The sequence below is a fragment of the Oncorhynchus kisutch genome, unplaced genomic scaffold, assembly GCF_002021735.2.
Source record: "Oncorhynchus kisutch isolate 150728-3 unplaced genomic scaffold, Okis_V2 scaffold1550, whole genome shotgun sequence".
NCBI classification, from domain to species: Eukaryota; Metazoa; Chordata; class Actinopteri; order Salmoniformes; family Salmonidae; genus Oncorhynchus; species Oncorhynchus kisutch.
This window is the reverse complement of record NW_022263495.1, coordinates 68,571-75,000: the sequence shown is the minus strand read 5'-3', so window position 1 is coordinate 75,000 and position 6,430 is coordinate 68,571. Positions and strand designations below refer to the sequence as shown.

Below are 6,430 nucleotides of genomic sequence, written 5' to 3'. Positions count from 1 at the left end.
ATGTCTTCCTAGAAACTTTATCCTGGAGCCTGAGGGAGGATGTAGACATTGGCCCCTGTCAGACCTGCCTGGATTCAAAGACTATACAAGAATAATTTCAACTACTTTATCTGAGATCGATTTTAAGTATGCCTGGAACCAATAGAATGCTGAAAACCCCTCGTCTGGCACTCCAGGCAGGCTCAAACAATTACAAAAAAAATAATGTTGAATAGTATTTGAACCCAGATCTGTTTGGCCCTAACTGCTGGACCAGAGTCAGATCTTATTTACCCCCCCTAATGATTACATTTGGAGGTAGGGGAATCTGATCCCAGATCTGTGATTAAGGTTGCAAAATTCCGGTAACTTCCAGAAATACCAGTTGGAAGAACAATATAATATATTAGTATTAATATATTAATAAAATATATTAATAATATATTAATATATATAGTATAATAAGGTAATAAGCTAGAAATCGGAAATCCTCCAACCAAAAGATTTCTGGAACGTTTCTGGGAAATGTCTCGGTGTGACTGAGCTCAGGACCATTACAGTTAAAAGCTTGATTTGATTCAAATGTGGTCGGAGGCTTCGTACGGAGGGTGAGACGCAATTACTGCTCCTCCGGAGGCGGAGTCTTAATCAAACTCCGTAACGCCTCTTAAATGTTGTAACAATGCCGAGGGCTCCGCATTGACCTGATTGGTTGACGGTAAGGGGTGGGCGGTGTCGTCCTGTATTTACACAAACTCACTGCCATGACAACTTCCTTCACAGCAGTTCTGCGAAACGCAAAAAAAAAAGTGTGTTTTGCTCGGACTTCTGCAGAGGCTGCAACACGGCGTACGGGTCACTACAGATGTCGTTTTGACCATGCAGAGCTTTTTACACTTTGTCTTCTACCACAAAGTGTCTAGGGTCACAATAGTCCTAGCTAGCGTCCTTGTCTCCTTTCCTTCAGGACAGGTAGGTGAAGGCACTGGGCTTGTTTCCATTCTACTTCCTCCACGTGTCCGTGGTCTTATCAGTTGGGGTGTAGATGTTTATCTCAATGAGACAAAACCTGCAGAAATGAAGGTTTACATACCAGTAGCAGGAAGTGGCCGCGACGAGGCTAAACGCTATGGAAGTGGTGTCTACATCACAGAATGTAAACTGACTGTAATGGTTGGAGGTATGCGACAGCATTAGGGACAGGACGACGCCAGTCTCACCCAGCAGGTGCACGGCCGACGTTGGTCTTGGTCGGTCTTGTCCTCTTTTTATCGGGAGCCTGGTTCGTGTCTCCAGAAAGGACTCGTGACTCTAGTTAGGTTTCCATCTGGCTGTTTTCGTGACCAACTGAAGACTCTCATCGTCTTAAAGTCTAACCACCACGAGGATGTAGTTCCGCACAGTGAAGCAGGTCCTTAGATGCTGATATTGGGTCAGTTTACCATTCCCCCCCCCCCCCCCCCCACTAATGTCTACGGTTAGGATTGGGGGAGGGGGAAGCTGATCCTAGACCTGGAGGCCTACCCACCATTCCCTCCCAACTCAAAGGGTGTATCCCAATTGGCACCCTTATTCCCTCCCTATATAGTGTACTACTTTTTACCAGAGCCCCATAGACCCTGATATAAAGTAGTGTCCCAGAGCCCCATAGACCCTGATATAAAATAGTGTCCCAGAGCCCTATAGACCCTGATATAAAGTAGTGTCCCAGAGTCATATAGACTCTGATATAAAGTAGTCCCCTAAATAGGGAATAGGGTGCCATTTTGGAACTGCACCATATAGACCCTGATTATAAAGTAGTGTCCCAGAGTCATATAGACTCTGATATAAAGTAGTGCCCTAAATAGAGAATAGGGTGCCATTTTGGGACTGACCCTCAGTGCTCTCTTCTCTTCAGCTCTTTAACGTCTTGTGCTCTTCTGTCTTCTCTGTCACAAGAAGCATTTCTCCTGTCTGTTGTAATTCATTTACCTTCATATAATTGTGTTTCTCACACTGTAGATGAGACTGACTACATATCTTCATTTACATTTGTGTTTTAGCCTTACAATTTTAAATATTTATGTTTTTCATTTCAAAATCCAATCTTTTGTTTCTGCTAGCTAGACTGCTCCAAAAAAGCACATGGCAAAAGAAATCTCTTGATTCATCTCTCTTCGCTGATTATATTCATTTATTTTTAGTTATGGCGTTTTCATTTCATTGCTTCAAATTTAAGTGTGATGAGGGGGTTGCTTGAAAGTGAACCTCGCTCTTGACATTGTGAACAGACAGGATTGCTGTCGACATCGAGGTCTGTATGAGGCATGCTTGAAGAAATTAGCTCCAGAAAGTGAGTCAAATTGCTGAAGTTGTAAATGACACTTAAAAACATCCTGGGTGTGACAGTTTTTTAATTTATTTTTTCAACCTCCCGCTTTGGGCTGGATGTGTCTAGTTTCATCAATAATGCTCGAGGGGTTGTTGGCACGTGGCCAATATACCACAGCTAAGGGCTGTTCCTAAGCCATATATCACATATCCAGAGGTGCCTTATTGCTATTAGAAACCGGTTACCAACGTAATTAGAGCAGTAAAAATTTACATCATGTTTTGTCATATCCATGCTATACGGTCTGATATACCACGGCTGTCAGCCAATCCTCATTCAGGGCTCGACCCACTCAGTTTATAAACATGCAGAATTACTGTCTTACCTCAATTAGCCATGAAATCCCTAGTTTCTAACCCTTTCCCGCCACATGGGCCAGCAGTTAGTTTGTAGTCCGCGGGCTTCAGACCCTTTTTGACATTTTGAGTGACAGCTAGCAAGATGCTAACGCAGCAGAGAGAGGAGCGATGATGTGGTGCACATGCGTGATGTAGTACACAATATTCGGGGACCACTTTTGGCTTGTGAGCGCTCCTATCAGAACCACTGGCTGAAAGGTAAACAAAGTACTGTTTAATAATTATTTTTATTTTTTTAATGAATGCATACAAATGATGAATGTGCTATGTTTGAGCAACAGTATCGGCTTATTGATGAATACCAATAAAATATTTTATGTTACATGGATCCTTTTTTCAATTTGTTTTCCCTCAAATAATCTCATAGTAACTTGAATAACAAGGAAGTGATTAGTATTAAATATGTATTCATACAATAGGCATGCATACCCTGGCGGCAGGGTAGCCTAGTGGTTAGAGCATTGGACTAGTAACCGGGAGGTTGCGAGTTCAAACCCCTGAGCTGAGTCGTTCTGCCCCTGAACAGGCAGTTAACCCACTGTTCCTAGGCCGTCATTGAAAATAAGAATTTGCTCTTAACTGACTTGCCTGGTTAAATAAAGGTCAAATAAAACATAATAGCACTGGGACAGAGGAAGACTGGGTGCCTTTAGATAGATAGACATTTTGTTGTTGCAATGACAAGATCATAAGGCATCTTGTTGGGGTATGAACATCCTGAAGGCAGGCAGGCACTCAGCACACCTCGGTGGGTAACAGGAAGTCACTCAGCACACCTCCAGTGGGTAACAGGAAGTCACTCAGCACACCTCGGTGGGTAACATCCTGAAGTCACTCAGCACACCTCCAGTGGGTAACAGGAAGTCACTCAGCACACCTCGGTGGGTAACATCCTGAAGTCATTCAGCACACCTCGGTGGTAACAGGAAGTCACTCAGCACACCTCGGTGGTAACAGGAAGTCACTCAGCACACCTCGGTGGTAACAGGAAGTCACTCAGCACACCTCGGTGGTAACAGGAAGTCACTCAGCACACCTCGGTGGGTAACAGGAAGTCATTCAGCACACCTCGGTGGTAACAGGAAGTCACTCAGCACACCTCAGTGGGTAACAGGAAGTCACTCAGCACACCTCGGTGGGTAACATCCTGAAGTCACTCAGCACACCTCGGTGGGTAACATCCTGAAGTCACTCAGCACACCTCAGTGGGTAACATCCTGAAGTCACTCAGCACACCTCGGTGGGTAACATCCTGAAGTCACTCAGCACACCTCGGTGGGTAACATCCTGAAGTCACTCAGCACACCTCGGTGGGTAACATCCTGAAGTCACTCAGCACACCTCAGTGGGTAACATCCTGAAGTCACTCAGCACACCTCAGTGGGTAACATCCTGAAGTCACTCATCACACCTCGGTGGGTAACATCCTGAAGTCACTCAGCACACCTCGGTGGGTAACATCCTGAAGTCACTCAGCACACCTCGGTGGGTAACATCCTGAAGTCACTCAGCACACCTCGGTGGGTAACATCCTGAAGTCACTCAGCACACCTCGGTGGGTAACATCCTGAAGTCACTCAGCACACCTCAGTGGGTAACATCCTGAAGTCACTCAGCACACCTCAGTGGGTAACATCCTGAAGTCACTCAGCACACCTCAGTGGGTAACATCCTGAAGTCACTCAGCACACCTCGGTGGGTAACAGGAAGTCATTCAGCACACCTCAGTGGGTAACATCCTGAAGTCACTCAGCACACCTCGGTGGGTAACATCCTGAAGTCACTCAGCACACCTCGGTGGGTAACATCCTGAAGTCACTCAGCACACCTCGGTGGGTAACATCCTGAAGTCACTCAGCACACCTCGGTGGGTAACATCCTGAAGTCACTCAGCACACCTCGGTGGGTAACATCCTGAAGTCACTCAGCACACCTCAGTGGGTAACATCCTGAAGTCACTCAGCACACCTCGGTGGTAACAGGAAGTCACTCAGCACACCTCAGTGGGTAACATCCTGAAGTCACTCAGCACACCTCGGTGGGTAACATCCTGAAGTCACTCAGCACACCTCAGTGGGTAACATCCTGAAGTCACTCAGCACACCTCAGTGGGTAACATCCTGAAGTCACTCAGCACACCTCGGTGGGTAACAGGAAGTCACTCAGCACACCTCAGTGGGTAACATCCTGAAGTCACTCAGCACACCTCGGTGGTAACAGGAAGTCACTCAGCACACCTCAGTGGGTAACAGCCTGAAGTCACTCAGCACACCTCGGTGGGTAACATCCTGAAGTCACTCAGCACACCTCGGTGGGTAACAGGAAGTCACTCAGCACACCTCAGTGGGTAACAGGAAGTCACTCAGCACACCTCAGTGGGTAACAGGAAGTCATTCAGCACACCTCAGTGGGTAACATCCTGAAGTCACTCAGCACACCTCGGTGGTAACAGGAAGTCACTCAGCACACCTCAGTGGGTAACATCCTGAAGTCACTCAGCACACCTCAGTGGGTACAAGGAAGTCACTCAGCACACCTCAGTGGGTAACATCCTGAAGTCACTCAGCACACCTCAGTGGGTAACATCCTGAAGTCATTCAGCACACCTCGGTCGGTAACAGGAAGTCACTCAGCACACCTCGGTGGGTAACATCCTGAACCTATTGATGTAAAGTACTGTATTACATATCAAATAATGCTTTCTGTCCAAACGTACTAAACCAACATGGTGGCATCTATTGCATGTATAATCAAGATTTATTTTTTATTTATTTAATCTTTAACTAGGCAAGTCAGTTAAGAACAAATTATTTTTTACAATGACTGCCTACCCTGGCCAAACCTGGACGACGCTGCGCCAATTGTGCGCCGCCCTGTGGGACTTATTAGCTAATATGAACTTGAATCCATTCTATCTGAATGCATTACTCAGTATTTGGGCTCCTGAGGAGCGCAGCATCTCAGTGCTCGAGGCGTCACTGCAGACCCTGGTTCGATTCCAGGCTGTATCAGAACTGGCTGTGATTAGGAGTCCCATAGAGCGGCGCACAGAGACCACCCCAATGGACACTCAGCAAAGATCACCCCTATGGACACTCAGCAAAGATCACCCCTATGGACACTTAGCAAAGACCACCCCTATGGACACGTAGCAAAAATCACCCCTATGGACACTTAGCAGAGATCACCACTATGGACACTCGGCAAAGACTACTGCATTTCCAATGAGTTCCATCATTTCTGTCAAACATCAATTGTTCAGACTAATGAAACCGTTAGACTTTGTGCTTTATGAGTTTGGTACAATTTACTAGGTAGGTTAAAGATGTAGACAGATTTAGACTACAGGGTGGGTTCCTGGACACCGATTTAGACAACTTGGTGGTGGGTTCCTGGACACCGATTTAGACAACTTGGTGGTGGGTTCCTGGACACCGATTTAGACAACTTGGTGGGTTCCTGGACACAGATTTAGACCGGATTCAATCCGATCGCAGGTTATACTGTAGGCATTACAGCTTTTAAAGTCAGTTTACGATTGAGCCGACATAAACGCAGCAAAAAGAGAAACGTCCCTTTTTCAGGACCCTGTCTTTCAAAGATAATTAGTAAATATTCATGTGACTTCACAGATCTTCATTTGAAAGGGTTTAAACACTGTTTCCCCATGCTTGTTCAATGAACAATTAATGAACAGGCACCTGTGGAACAGTCGTTA

General features: G+C 45.9%; 1 protein-coding gene across 3 annotated transcripts in view; it reads left to right on the top strand.

Annotated features, from left to right (window-relative positions):
- Positions 1-3,040, top strand: part of LOC109886240 (PRELI domain-containing protein 1, mitochondrial) — a 16,567-nt gene extending 13,527 nt beyond the window's left edge. For all 3 annotated transcript variants that reach the window (XM_031818679.1, XM_031818681.1, XM_031818680.1), the window contains exon 6: positions 1-3,040. This exon is cut by the window's left edge and continues 199 nt beyond it. The gene's annotated coding sequence lies outside the window, so the exon portion shown is untranslated.
- The last annotated feature ends 3,390 nt before the right edge of the window (positions 3,041-6,430 follow it).